The sequence below is a fragment of the Stegostoma tigrinum genome, chromosome 27 (assembly GCF_030684315.1).
Source record: "Stegostoma tigrinum isolate sSteTig4 chromosome 27, sSteTig4.hap1, whole genome shotgun sequence".
In the NCBI taxonomy this organism is placed as follows: Eukaryota; Metazoa; Chordata; class Chondrichthyes; order Orectolobiformes; family Stegostomatidae; genus Stegostoma; species Stegostoma tigrinum.
Window position 1 is genome coordinate 23,087,789 of NC_081380.1, and position 15,957 is coordinate 23,103,745.

The following is a 15,957-nucleotide window of genomic DNA, read 5'->3' on the forward strand; positions in this document are numbered from 1 at the left end:
CCACTTGGGTGACAGCTTTCAGGAAACTGTGGACATGAACCCCAAAGATCCCTCTGCTCCTCCACTCTGCAAGAATCTTTCTGTTAACCCTGTATTCTGCTTTCAAATTTGTCCTTCCAAAATGAATCACCTCACACTCTTTTCAGGCTTAAACTCCAACTGCCACTTCTCAGCCCAGCTCTGCATCCTATCAGTGTCCCTTTGTAAATTAGAACAGCCGTCCGCACTATCCACAACTCGACTCACCTTCGTATCATCCGCAAATTTACTAATCCACCGTTCCACTCTCACATCCAAGACAACAAGATGTACATCTGGATGATCACAGCAGGCCAAGCAGCATCAGAGGAGCAGGGAGGCTGATGTTTCCGGCCTAGAGGGTCTAGGCCCGAAACATCAGCCTCCCTGCTCCTCGACATTCTGTGTTCATCCAGCTCTATAAATTGTTATCTCACATTGTCCAGCATGTGCAGTTTGTACTAACTCACTCCTACATCCAGATTATTTACAAAAATCCCAAAGAGGACCCAGAACAGATCCTTGTGCTACACCACTCGTAACTGAGCACCATGTTGAATATTTTCCGTCCACTACCACCCTTTGTCTTCTAAGGGTCAGCCAATTCTGGATCCAATCTGCCACATTTCCGCCAAACCCATGCCTCCTTATCTTCTGCACAGCCTACCGTGGGGAACCTTAACAAGTGCCTTATTTAAATCCATGTATACCACATCCACTGCTCTACTTTCATCCACATGTTTGGTCACCTCTTCAAAGAATTCAATAAGGTTTGTGACACATGATCTACCCCTCACAAATCCATACTATCATGAATCAAACCGCACCTATCCAAGTGATCATAAATCCTCATCTCTCAGCCTTTCAAATAATTTGCCCGCTACTGACACAAGACTAATTGGCCTGTAATTTCTGGGGTTTTCCCTATACCTTTTTTTGAACAAGGGATGTTAGCCTGTATCCAATCTTCCAGCACGATGCCCGTGGACAGTGACGATGAAAAGATCATCGCCAAAGGACCTGCGATCTCTTCTCTCGCTTCCCATAGAATCCTTGGACAAATCCCATCAAGCCCAGGGGACTTATCTATCTTCAAGTTCCTCAAAATTCCTAGAACATCTTCATTACTAACACCAACCTCCTCTAGCCTACCAGCTTGTTTCACACTGTCCTCCTCTACAACTAGGTCCCTCTCAGTTAATGAATACTTTTCTTTGGTATTCATTAAGGACCTCCACTATCTCTTTAGGCTCCTTTACAATTCTTGATCAGCCCTACCCTTTCTCTGGTCATTCTCTTAGTCCTCACATACGTGTGAAAAGCCTCGGAGTTTTCCTTGATTCTATCTTCCAAGGTTTTCTCATGCCCCCTTAGAGCTCTCCTAAACCCTTTCTTCAGCTCCTTCCTGGATAACCTGTATCCCTCAAGCCTTTTCCGTTCCTTGTTTCCTAAACCTTATATAAGCATCCTTCTTCCTCTTAACCAGTTGTTCGATCTCTCAAGAACCAAGGCTCCCTCACTCAACTGCATCTTCCTTGCCTGCTAGGGACAAACATATCGAGCATACACAGTATGTATTCCTTAAACAATCTCCACATTTCAAGAGTGTTCTTCCCTTACAGCATCTGTTCCCATTTTATGATACCCAGTTCTTGCCTAACAGAATTGCAATTACCCTTCTCCCAATTATAAACTTTATCCTGCTGTATCTACCTATCCTTTTCCATGACTACTGTAAAAGTAATCAAGTTATGATTGTTATCACCAAAATGCTCTCCTACCAACAGGTCTAAACACTTAGCCCGGCTCATTGCCAAGCACCAAATCCAAAGTGGCCTCTCCTCATGTTGGCCTATCTACATACTGTGTCAGGAATCCTTCCTGAACACTCTGGACAAAATCCACTTCATCTAAACTATTAGAACGTGAAAGTTTCCAATCAATATTTGGAAAGTTGAAATCCAATCCCCCTCCTCCACATCTCTGCAACTATTAGGGGGTCTGTAAAAAAAAGGCCACAACCTTATCCCATATCTTTAAACCATAACCCTTAGTTCCAGACTCCACCACCACTGGTAATATCTTTCCTGCCTAGTCCTGTTGGAATTTTGCCAATTTCTATGAGATCCCCACTCATCCTTCTAAATTCCAGTGAATATAATCCTAACTGACTCAAAAACTGCTCGTACTTCAGTCCTGCCATTCCAGGAATCAATCTGATAAACTTTCACTGCACTCCCTCTGTCTCAAGAGCATCATTCCTCAGATAGAGACCAAAGCTGCACACAATATTCCATGTGTGGTCTCACCAATGTTCTGCATAATCTTCTACTTGAATATTGAGGCAAACTGTGGTGTTAACAAGGCATTTGAAAAGTATCAATCCCCATCAAGTGACATTTCACCACTGCCTGGCAAGTACCATACCGCTTGTGAAAAGTATCAAGGATGGAGTAAGATGATCTTGATGCAGAGATCAGCCTTCTCCCACCTGCTGTCCAGTTCTGCCACACTTTGCGGCACAGACCAAATCAGACCTTAAGATTCCACCTGTTGTCTTCGAAAAAGGATTGATAATCCTTGGACATCTGACATTGAGAGTTCAGATTTATCAGTTTAGCTCAAAATATATTTTGAAAAATTACCATCCAAGAATAATTAGAGGGCACAACTTCATTTTATAAAACTTTTTGTTTCTTGCCAGCTAATTTCGTTATGACCCCTGTTTAACCTGAGGAGAACATGTCACTCCTGATGGGGAGCTTCCCTCAAGTAGGATGTTCATTAGAAATTCAGGCACAAAAGGAGGTCCCTGAATTTTTAAACTTACTCCCAGCAAAATCATCAGAAAGTTCAACTTTAAAAGAAAAATGCCCATTCATTTCCATCCAATTTTTTGAAATCTCTTCTAATTTCATGAAAGCATAAAGCTTGGTAGTTATGAATCTGGTTGTTAACAGAAAAAAAAATGGACAATAAAGAACTTCAATGGAAAATTCATGACATGAACTAGCTGAAAAGATAACAAAAAAGACTGTCCAAGAGAATCATCAGTCTTTCTACTAGATATTGTGGAGATCAGTACTCTCAGAATCACTGTGCAAAACTATTTGATCTCTGTAAGTGATGGAGGAAGTACAAATGGCTTTGGGGCTCTGATATAGGAGAATAGCCTGCTCCATTGGAAACATGTTTGTGTATACAACCAAGCACAGAAATTGAATGGAGTTATCTCTGAAGCCTAAACAAGGTGAACGAGGCTGCTGACATCCACTGTCAAATCTAATACGGGAATAACAACAATTCGATCAACAAACTGGTTGCAACTGGTGCCCGTAGACTCGTCTGTGTCATGACAGAAACAGAAAAGATGATTGCCAAAAGAAAGAAAACTAGGAAGCTCTATTTTTAAATAAAACATATTTAAGGTTACAAGACACTGGAGGGCGCTCTTATAATAACTTAAATCACAGTGAATTAATTTGTATTGTTTATGAACTAAAATCTTCAACAGCATTTGCTGCCTAGTTATCAGCTCTCAAACCCAACTACACAAAGAGCAAGACATGAAATTTCCTCTAAATGTGATGATCAAATCTTTAGTTAATAAAGAAACATTTAATGCAGGGTGGTTGCTATGGAAACAGTGTTGCTGTAGCCCAGACTACTAATGGGCATTACACACAGAGCAAAAGCCTAAGAATTCTATTATAGGCTCGGCAGTGTGCACTTATCACACCTTGATTATTCTGTGTACATCAGTTTGATCAGTTCGAAGTAAAATAAGTAGCTGATGATCAAAAAAATATCATGCATGATCTTCAAGAACATATCAATTCAAGTTGGCGTACATTATACCACCACGGACCTTTTTATTTCTGAAAACATTAGTACAAGTCACCATAGAAACAAAAATCACACATAGTTGCTATTAACCTTGAAATTTTCAAGTGATACGGTTCAGCAAACAAACACTGAACATGTACTCAGAAAATAAAGGAACACTCCCAATTAAAGTAATTTTATCATCCATACAGAGGATTCCAAAACTAAAATGATCTATATCATAATGTGTTGAGAATTGTATGAAACACTTCCACTGTAACAATAAAAAAAGAACAACAGTTTGCTCTTTACTACCTTAAGCCTGTTTCACCATTCAATGAGTGACTAATTCCGTGTGTCCTCTTTTGCCCCACCATCTTCGATACCTTAGGTTATTCAGTTAAGATGCTGCACTGCTTGAAGCATAACTGCTGTTCAGTAACCATTGGCAAAGTGTCATTCAGTAGCTCATTAAGCTGCAGATTAGAATCCTGACTGTTTTTCTAATGTGGTTAGTAAAGGTCATTCTGAGGTCAGAGACATCTAAAAAGATTTAATATAGGATTGGTATTGTTCATAGGAGTGCAACAAAAGACTGCAAAAAAAGACAGAAACTGTGCCATTTCAAACCATTTTAACATATTAGCAGATGTTGTCACTTGGAAATCAGAAAGTAATTTAATTTGTTACATTAAACATGTTACATGTAGTATTGAGAGTTTTCAAATATCGCTGATGAATGTTCTGCTTTTATGAGAAATCTTCAGCATAAAAGACGAAGACATTTATGCAGTTGAGATTTCAAGAAACATTTATGATAACACATTTGTTACCCTATAAAACAATTACAATGTTAAATAGATGCTGCAAAAAAAAATACAGCCTAGAGCCATAAAAATCAAGTCCCATTTTGTTTTCTTTATTAATGTTTCTGGTCAGAGTCAGTCAACCAGCACAGAAACAGAGCCTTCAGTCCAAATCAGTCCAACCAGTCCATGTTGACCATAATTCCAATCTAAACTAGTCCCACCCGCCCAAGTTTGGCTCATAATCTGTCCAAACACATCTTATTCATGTAATAATCTAAAATGCCTTTTAAACATTGTAATCGTACCCAAATCAACCACTTCCTCTGGAAGTTCATTCTACACACAAACAATTCTGTGAAACAAAAACTGCCCCTTGTATCTTCAAAATTTCTGTTCTCTAACCTTTAAAAAAAATGCCCCCAAGTCTTGAAATCCCTCACCCAATTGAAAAGATGCCTGCTATTCACCTGATCTATACCCCACATGATTTTAAAAATCTCTAAGGTCACCTCTCAACCTCCTATGCTCCAGCAAAAAAAAAGTGCAAGCCTATCCAGCCAATTGCGTTCTATATCACGTACTAACAAGCTGATGCCAATAACCCAGAGGAAGCCATAATAACCGTTGTAAGTGGAAACACACAACTAGTCAAACTTTCAGTTCAAAATATTGATAAAAATGGAATCTTGTGCACACCTCTGTAGCAAGTTTGGTGGCAGTTTGGGGGATATTTAGGTGGGAGGGAGCAGGCAGTTTCCCACAATCTTCCTACCTTTGTTGGTTGGAATAGTTGACACCTCTCAAAAGACTGCTAGCCATAAAATGCAAATTTTATTACGGCATATCTGCACTAACAAGAACACATCCTTAGACAAATTCTTTTCCATGCTATCGTCTCTTGGACTATCAGATCACGAGTGTACTTCACTTCTTTCTATAAACAGCAGACAGCATTAAAGTTGTAACATTAAGCATGTTATAGGAGCACTCCGAGTTTTTAAAATATAGCGCTGATGACAATGTTCTGCTTTTACTAGTAATCTTCAGCATCAAGAACTAGTCTAGCAAACTCTCATACGATATCTTCCCTGCGAGTTGTCAACGAGAGGACAAACTATTTTAGATCTACTATTATGTAATAAGAAAGCGCTCATTAACAATCCTGTTGTAAAAGAACTTTCAGGATGAGTGATCACAATACATAATTTTATATCAAGTTTAAAAGTGAGGTGCTAATTTTGAAACAAGTGATTTAATTTGAACAAGGGAAATTATGAGGCACAAGTTTTTTTTCTTAATTCATTAACGGGATCAGGGTGTCACTAGCAAGGCAGCATTTATTGCCCATTCCTAGTTCCCAAAGGACAGTTCAAAGTCAACCACACCATTGTGGGTCTGGAGTCACACACAGGCCACAGCAGCTAAGAATGGCAGTTTCCTTTCCTAAAAGGACATTAGCAAACTATATGGGTTTTTTTTCTAGACAATCGACAGTGGATTCAAGGTTATCATTAGATACTTAATTCCAGATATTTTATTGAAGTCAAATTCCAACATCTGCCATAGTGGGATTCGAACGTGGGTCCCCAGAACATTATCTGGGTCTCTGGAATAACAGTCCAACAATAATACCACTAGGCCATTGTCTCCCTTGAAATCAAAACTGACTGAGGTTAAAAGGCATTACATCTTTGGGAACGAGGTAAAAGGTAGAGCCGCCACAGTCTTAATCAGACCAGAGATGCTCTCTCATTAGAGACAGATATTATTGCCAGTGGCTTATCTGGAGGATCACCATGCCTCAGGCAAGGCAAGAATTTGTGAAGGTGAACATTTCATGGTAATCTTAACCAGTGTGGGAAGTGAATCCATACTGCAATTCAAATCTGTTGTCCAGCCAGCTGAGCTGACCATACTTGAATCAATGGATAATCCTTAGAAGAATTAATACAACTTATGGCAAACATACATTGCTTCAAGATGCAAAAAGGTCAGTCAACTGTGACTTGCAAAGGAATTTCAGGATTGTGTAAAATTAAAAAAGGGAAGGTCTAAAAAGTTGCTAGAAGTAGCAGTAATTCTGAGAATTGGAAGCATAGTGAGTTTTGAGAAGATTTGTAGCTCAGGTTGAGGTCCTGGATGTGATGTTTTACCTAAACAGATAAATAGAAAGTGGGACATAACACCAGCACTTCGTTGGAGGCTCACTGATGAGGTTACCTAGAATGGTGACAAAACGTCTGAAAACTAATCTTCCAGCTCAGCAAGCAAACTCACATCCAAGTGGAAGCATTTCAGAATGCAGCAAAAGAGAAAAAGGAAGAACACAACATGGAAGCAAAAACAAGGAAACCCATTATAAAAAGGAAATGTCTGAATAAAACAAATGTGGATTCATTAGAGGTAGAGAGAGTGTGAAGAGTATTTATCATGAAGAATGGAAAAATGTCAGGTAAGTTAAATGATTATGCTTTATCTGTTATATGTTATATGTTTTCACTGAGTAATATACAAAGAAATCTCCCAGAACAAGAGAGATTTAAGAGTTTAGGGAGAATGAAGAGGTGAAGAAAATTAGCGTTAAAGGAGATTTTAACTAGAGAAATATTAATAGGGCTGAAAGTTGATAAGTCTCTAGGATCTGGTAATCTACATTCCATAGTCTTAAAGGAAATGTCAGTTAAGAAGGACAAAGCATTGACGATTACATTCTAAAATTCTATTCAATGATTTCTGTAGTCCAATGAAGAAGAGAGAGAGAGAAAGCAGAGAACGACAGACCTGTTGGCCTTTCATCAGTCGCAGGGCAAATGCCAGAATAAGAATATAGGCACAGGCGTAGGCCATTCAGTCTCTTGAGCCTGCTTTGCCATTCAATGAGATCATGGCTATCTGTGGCCTAAGGCCATATATTTCCTTTGACCTATATCACTTAACATCCTTGCTTAACAAAAAATTATCCATCTTTCTCAGATTTATCTTAACAACTGATCTGTCAAAACAGCATTCCAAACATCTACCATCTTTTCTACGTCGAAGTGCTCTCTAACTGCTCTGGTGGATGGTCTGGCCCTAACTCTCAAATTACACTCCCATTTCTAGAATCACAACCAATATAAATAGTTTATCAACCTTGTTTTTACAGTTAGGTACGGACTTTTCTATTACTTTCTTTCTCTGACTTGACTTGACTTGACTTGACTGGGTAGGTTGTACTGTGCAATTGGAATAGATTTATTAGCTCCTGAAAACAAAGTTACAAGATTTATTGCAACACATTAACAGTTATGAGAATACTTCCTTATATTCTGATTTCCATGTTAGTTTCATAGATCACATAAAGTATACATCACTGCCATCCATGGCATCACAAACCTTTCACGGGACTTCATCTAATATATCTGATCATACTATAGCCTCCACCACAAATAAAAGTCTGTTGTGAGGGCACTATGTATGGATCTACCTACCCACCGATTTAGATCCTTAAATAGGCAATTAATGTTAGTATTAGTCCAGTAGCAGGCTTCACTCGCCCTCCAATGGTTTCTAGACCAGCAAAACTTGATTTTAAAATTCTTAACCAAGTTTACAAGTCTCAAGATGGTCTTGCCCTTCCCTATCTCTCTAATCTCCTCCACTCCCAAATATCCAGCAAAATATCTTCATTGCTATAAATCTGCCTCTTCAGCATTCTGGATTTTAGTTTCTCCAAGCATTGGTGGCCATACCTCCAGCTGCATGAGCCATAAGAAACGTCTTGCCAGCACCTCCTTGTCCCTCTACTTCACATTTCTACTTCAAAATAGACCTTAACAACTACTTATCTGTCCAAACATTTGATCTTTTGACAGCTCATGTGACTCAGTATCATATTTTGTTTTACAATGCTTCTGTGAAGTGTCACGGGATGTTTTATTAAATTGAAAGTCTTTGGTGAATATATGTAGTTGCTGACGTGCTACAGCTACAACTTATTCTACAAAACCGGACAGGGTACAAACATGCAATTTAAATTTTTAAAATAAAACCAACAATCATGCTTACAATTCCCTAGTTTCAATTCAAGATAGTACTGAATAGGAATCCCCAAAACCAGGTTCATATTGTCAGCTAACATTCCGGCTTTTGTCAGCATTTTCAGATCAATAAGAACACCAAGGTCGTCTCCACTGCCACCACAGCTGGGAGCTCCAAATCATACAAGTTTGTTGCTTATTTTTGGCATACACCCAATTCAAATGATGCCAAATTCCACTTGGATGTAGCAGGCAAGTATTCTCACGATACTGCCATCACAACAATAGGATCAGTGCTGCATTTATCACACGGCCTTACTAGGCATAAGCAGAAGACAGAAAAAGGAATGCAAAGGGAATTGACAGAGATGGAAAAAAGTGCAGAGCAAAAGGAAAGTCGGGAATTTGAGAATGAAAAGGGTACACAACATTTTTTTAAAATTCATAAAATTAGGAAATAAAAACTAAAATTACTGAATCAATGGTAAGAAGGCAAGAGAGTGTCTAGGGGAGTTAAGAAAACAGTAACAGAGGTAAGGAAATATGAATGATATGGTAGACTGGAGGCATAATGGCTCCCTTAGGAAGATAGTACTTGTGTTAAAGGTAACAAGAAGGAAGAAAACCGGCATGAGCTTGTGCAGGAGTTTCAAGCATTACTGCTGTGGGGGGCTGTAAAGAAAGAAAAGAACATCCTCATCCTAATTTAGAAAAGGAGGGCAGCAAACTGAACATTTGGGAAGGGAAACAAAAAAGGAGAGTGCCAACGTGAACAGAGAATGTTGTGAATGTGCATCTGTAAAGCACGAAGAGTTGGATGCAGTTCAGCACCTCAGGGAATGGGTTCCAGGAATTTGCTCACTACTGGGTCCAGATGTAAATCACTACTACTCCCCCACCCAATACATTTAAGTAAAGAATAAAGGGGCCTAGAAAACTGGCTCAGTGAATTTGTTTGCAGCCGTATACTGGTCAGTCTTCAAAACAACTTGCAATCATCTCTTGTCCTTCTGAGGCTCAAACTGCCGATTTTGAAATCAACATCCCTGCTCTTCAGCCTAGACAACCAGATTACACAGTCTCCATTCTGCAAAATACATTGCCTTTAAAAAGATAGATCTCACTGAAGGTAATTTTAAAAGAATACATTTTCTGGAACTAGTCATACAAAATAAAAGAAATAAATTGTGAAATTTTCCACAACAGAGCTCTGCTGCTACTACTGTTGCATCTTGAAAAGTAGACTACATTGTGTAAAATAATATTATTCATTTCTTAAAACTACTTTTAATAGAAAAGAACAGGGAGGAAATACAAGGCCAAGAAGCAGAAATGAACAAAGGAAGGCAAGTATAATGCATTGGCGAAAAGCTTTGCTAGAGGTTATTGCTGTAAAGTGAAAGATGGGTAAAGTGTACCCTGACTAAACTTGACCAGGTTGCAGTAGCCCTTTTTAACTCAGGCACTTTACATGCTAAGATCATAAGGAGGGATAAGAGTCGGGGAAGATCCAACACACTTTATTGAACACTTTTTCAAAAACAATATTTATCAGAACCTAATCTCGTCACAGGACTCTTCAGTAAAGAAAAGTCTCAAATCTATGTGGCAGGTCCCCCCAAACCCCACATCCAGTCCTGAAGGAGGGTTATATCTGAAACGTCGACTGCTCTTTTCCTCCAGATGCTGCTTGGCTTCTTGCGTTCATCCAGCCTCCTGTTTGTCTACCTCTACACTAGCTAGCTACCTCTGACACATGCTGAGATTTATTACACCCTATCCACCAGTCCCTTCAACTATATTTGAACTGACTGTCTGAAAGGGCTGGTGACACCCATTCAGTTCCTCAACCTGAGCTACAAATCTTCTCAAAACTCACTATCAGTTCCTCAGTCTTTGAGAGGTGACTGAAGTTTCAGAATCTGCAGTTGTCAATTTAGACTTCCCCTCTGATCTACGGCTGGTTCGAGTATTCTGATCATTTCACAGAGGTGGTCTTCCGGGTCTGGTCAGTCTGATGTTGCTCACCACAAGGTATAAAGGAGCTAGAAATGTTATGCAGCTTGGCTGCCAGTTGAAGGTGCTCTCTGGAGACTCCGTTAAAGAAGGCACAAAATCAGAGCAAACCAAGGCTCCAGGCATCCCCTCCTCAAAGATTCTGTGGTCTGTGTTCAATACTATTAAATCGGATGGGAGCAGGAAAATCCAATGAGGTGACTACTTTCAATTCTTGAATCTTCAATAGGCAAGTGTTAGCCTTGTCACACTGAGCTCTGGCCTCCTACTGAGCTGGGTGCCAGGTCTGTGTAACATTCTTCCAATAAAGCAGGTTCACAGATGAAGTGGACAACAGTTTGTCCCAAAAAAGATGTGGCCCCATTAACACCTGGCCAGGCAGTTCAAGGTTCGTCTGATTTTGACAGGAAGTTGTTGCCCATGACCTGGCTGCACAAACACTGCCTGTTCCAGCTCTGCAGTTTGCAAATTGCAGGGTCCAGCTGGGTTAGAACTTAGCTTCCACATTGTGAAATTTTTATTCATGCTCATGAAAAGAATGACAATAGTCCTGTAACAATCTTGGAGGTCCTGGATCACCTGACCACATTACACCAATCCCAGACCAAATTTGTAAGATTTTGTATTTTGATAAATTGCATCTGGGCAATGTATAATTGATAAACAATGTGTCTGCGTGTACACAATAGTTAATCTGAATGAAAAGAATTATATTTACTTCAGTGAATGCAGTGGTATATCTCATCCATAAAATGTATTGCTTTACACTTGTCCCACATGCATTTCTGCTACATAACATTTGTGGAGCCTCGATTTCTGGAAGGTAATAGTACTGACTCATGGGTAGTATCTAGTGTTAAACAATTGCATCCACTGTAACACTCATTGAGTAAAACAGAATGACAGAAAAGATACATTACATTACAGAAGGGGGCAGTTCAGCCCATTTTTTCCGTACTGACCCAAAGTCATTCAGATGCCCCTCTCTAATCCCATCCTGTAGCCCTGCAGCTTATTCCACTTAATGTTTGCAGTGTTCCATGCCACAAGTTGTGATATAAACAGACGGACGGCTGATTTTATTGCCGCGTGTATTTTACAATGAGAGAAACGGCAAATACAGTGAGAAGTATTTCCACTGTCACTACAATCCAGCTATATTTTGCATAATTTTAAGAAAAAAATAGAAAGATATAGCTTAAAGAGAGAGTCGAACAATCATGACTAAACACAGCACTTTGTTTTAAATTAAGATCAACTTTAAAAAGAACACAAAAATCACAAAAATCCAGGCATCTGGATGGGTGTATGAATAGGAAAGGTATAGTGGGATATGGGCCAAATGCTGGCAAATGAGACTAGATTAATTTAGGATAACTGGTTGGCATGGACAGGTTGGACCGAAGGGTCTGTTTCTGTGCTGTATATCTCTATGACGCCGACTACAGCTCATGTTGGGCCTAGAGAGCCAGTATTTCTAAACCATATTTACCATCTGCAATACTCCATTTACAATAAATTTTAGCAAGTAGATTTGACTGGAGCTAACTTATACAATCCTGAAATAGATATTCACAGCAGTTCTACTCTTGCATCCATCATGTAAGTAAACTACACACCTTACTGAATCTCCCTACTGCCCCCAATATATGCGCAATTATCCATTCTCCAGACATAAAAGCACTTGCCAGGCTCTGGCATGCATCAGCACATAACCCAAGTGATTATCCTTCAAACTGAAATTATGATTATTGTAGTTATTTGTAAGTGGTTGAAATTTGTTATTTTTTATTACATCTCCACACAAAATGATTATTTTTAAACTCGGGGCCACTGATTTATGAAGGCAAAAGGGAAGAAACAAATGACTAATTGGGAGGGTAAATAGATAACTGCACCTGATTAAAGGGGAGCTTTAACATAAATAAATTTTAAAGAAACCATAACCAGGTAAACTAAAATAATATTTTGAAGGGTGGAGGGGGAGAGGGAGAGAGAGATAATGCATGCCTGCTCCTGAAGTTACCACCAATGGCAGAAGGCCACATGTACGCCAGCAGATACTACATACTCCTCCTTCAAAAAAGAAACCCTGCTGCAGATATAACCACGGAAAGGAGCAAACAAATGAACACCTCATCTCCCAATGCCTGGAGTTTGTTTTATGTGGGTCTGAGGGGTTAATACCAAGCAGTGCAGCTTAGGATGTCCTCAAAGTCTCAGTAACAATGTCTATTAAATGAATGTAACCTGCAAGAAGTTACTTCTTGTTCAACACAACAGCCTCTTCCATTCAGCCTAGTAGTTGGTTTTCCTCTACCACACTAGACCAAACAGGCCCTGTGGATTCCTTAACGTTTGGAAGATAGTTGCAGCAATCCTACCGCATGGTGAAGAGCAGACTCAGTTTAGCTACCTCATATAATATTCTGGCAGTGGTGGAAGTCTGGAGATTCGACTGTCAGACAGTCTGACAGACTGTCTGTCTGTGGCAAGGAACATCAGAAGAAACACACATGGATAAATTTCAACATACCATGGACTCAAAGAAATTGTAAAAGCATTTCAGATTTATACAAAAGGTACACTACAGCAGTCGCATTGAGAACTCCCTGAAGAGAGAGAACTAGTTACTCCAAAACAGATACAGACTGCATCATGCTGCAGTGATGTGCAGGAGCAGTCAAGAGTTGCATTTCAGCCAAAGAATAAACATTACAGACTCCACAAATAGAGGATAAATTCCTGGGAGGTAAGGGAAACCTCTGGTGCAATGTTACAGGCTATGAAAGCAAACAGAAAAAGTTCAGACCAGAGTGACACTGCCATAGCAGGCAGCCACCACGGGCAAAGAAAATTAAACAGGCACAAAAACAAGTTAAATCCAGGTCTCAGACACAGGGAAATTGCATCACTAGCATTAAAGCAACAAAAGGAGGAGTAGTTGGGAAGCTAATCAGGCCTGGCATAGCAGAAGAAAGTTAGGAGACATGACTAAGAACAGACAAAACGGAATGAATATCAGAACGCATTTTAGGTAAAAATGATGGAAAAAAATGGAGTCATCTAGGAAAACACAAATGGAAGAAACACAGATCATTATTAGAGCTGCAGACCGCAGGAATCATCAAGCCTTGTTAAAGTAGAATTCATCTCAAAGAGCTTTGGATAGCAGGAGTCATTATGAGAACATAATTAAAGCAGGCAGCATTTACTGAAGTCTCAGACAGAAGGATTCATTCATTAAAGCACTAAGGAATCAGGAGCAATTGACTCTGAACTGTGGAATTCATCCAGTGAAGCGCTCAAAACGACTGAAAACTTCAAATCATAATTACGAAAGGCAAGAACCCCTATTTTAGCTAAGAATGAAGGAATCCTTCATTTTAAGTGCAGAATGCAGAGAAGCATTCCAGGACGGTGTCACGGGGCACGAGCACCAATATCAATGCAAAATAACATTTTAAGCAAGTTGAAAGAAATCACATTGACAAAACAAGGCATCAGAAATAATGATTGATTATTGATTCTTGTCAAGGATTGGACATCTTGGAAGACAACTCTCAAATTTGCAGAAGTAGTAGGAACTGCAGATGCTGGAGAACGTGAGATGACAAGGTGTAGAGCTGGATGAACACAGCAGGCCGAGCGGCATCAGAGGAGCAGGAAAGCTACTGCAAGAATAACTTCCTGTTCCAACAAGTATGACACCCTCCATGAAGGAAAACCAAAAGATTAAAATGTCCTTAAGTTGAAAAGGGACTTCAGACCTCAACCTGTCAAAGTCAAACCTTTTTCACCTTGCAAAATACTAGTCTTCCAGAGTCCAAAAGAACACATTTCAGGAGAACAGAGAAACTTCCACATCACCTGAATTTGTAGAGTCAGAGAATTGGGAAGGGGTGATGGGAAGATGAAGTATTGACAAATATAATTAGGTATACAAATTAGCCAAATCAGTCAGGCCCAAAGCAGCACTCCCTCTAATTTTCTTATCGACTTCATGAGCCTCTGAGGCACATGGGCAACAGTGAGTTCCAGAATCCGAAGTCAATGCTGCAATCAGCAGGGTAACACCAAAATTGCTTCATTTAGAATAAACAACACTGCTCAGGAGCAGGCTAAAAAAGGACACTAGATATTGTCCAAGTTGCATCACTGAAGTGCACTGCACCAAAGGTTAGGAACTTGGGGCTGAAATGAAGTAAATATTGAGGAATGACCCCTTTAATAATAGAAAAAGGAATGCAAATCTTGCACATCCAATATAGGCATAGAACTTGGACTCATCAAGGCTGCAGAAATCACAGGTGGTCCAGACATCAGGGAAGCAACTTTAGTTGCATGGACAGAATACCCTCCATGCCAAACCACTGATGGCAAACTGAACTGCCAGTATAGGCCTCCAGGTAGCAGAAATAGACAACACTACATGAAATTCCTCTTTCCATGTGTCCAAAGTATTTCAATCAATGCCCAATAATTGTATATCCTTAATCTATTTGAGGCAATTAACTCACTAAACAACATGACAACAATGACATTTTTAAGTTCAAGTTCAAGCAGAAAACATCATAATTAGCTATCTACATGTACATGCACATATGTATTGTCACCTTATCTCTTACACAAGGCATGGTTTACAATAATGTATCTTTTGTCGGTCTTTCTCATATTTTCAGTAACGTATCTATGTCCTTGACTGGTTTCTTAGACTTTGTTTTTAATGCATTTTTGTTTTATTAACTGCATTTCTTCTGTTTTTCAAAATATAGCAATAGCACCTGGCCCTAAATAAATGCAAAACTAAGAACAAAACAAAATTTAGAGAAGACATTTCACTAGATGTTGGTGGAAATTGACCAATAACACACGCAATACAACAGAAAAGTGCGCAAGTATAAATTTTTGAACCAGTTTTACGTACCAGGCAATGGCTATGTGGCTTTTCCAAGGTTAAGGTGGGGGAACAGATTCATTCACTGCTCCCTAGAATATAACTATCCTAATCCCAACGTATGCAGTAATAAAAGAATTCAAGGTTGCATAAATATAGTCTCACTTGAAAAGGTGCTCAAAGGCATTACATAATTTAAGATTAGTTAATAGAAATCTTGATTATCTTCTGGTTTAGAATACCAACTAAGCCAACTAATGGCATTTACTTCTATTTATTCATTTTGTCATGTAAACATATAAATATTTAACCACAGATTGAGCCAAGTATTCAGGATTCAATTCTAGCTATACATTTTAACAGGCACAGTAAT

The 15,957-nt window shown here is 39.3% G+C and overlaps 1 protein-coding gene across 3 annotated transcripts in view; it reads right to left on the reverse strand.

The window, feature by feature from the left end:
• Nucleotides 1-15,957, reverse strand: part of LOC125464520 (rab effector Noc2-like) — a 201,205-nt gene that overhangs the window by 135,297 nt on the left and 49,951 nt on the right. The gene's annotated exons all lie outside the window — the stretch shown is intronic.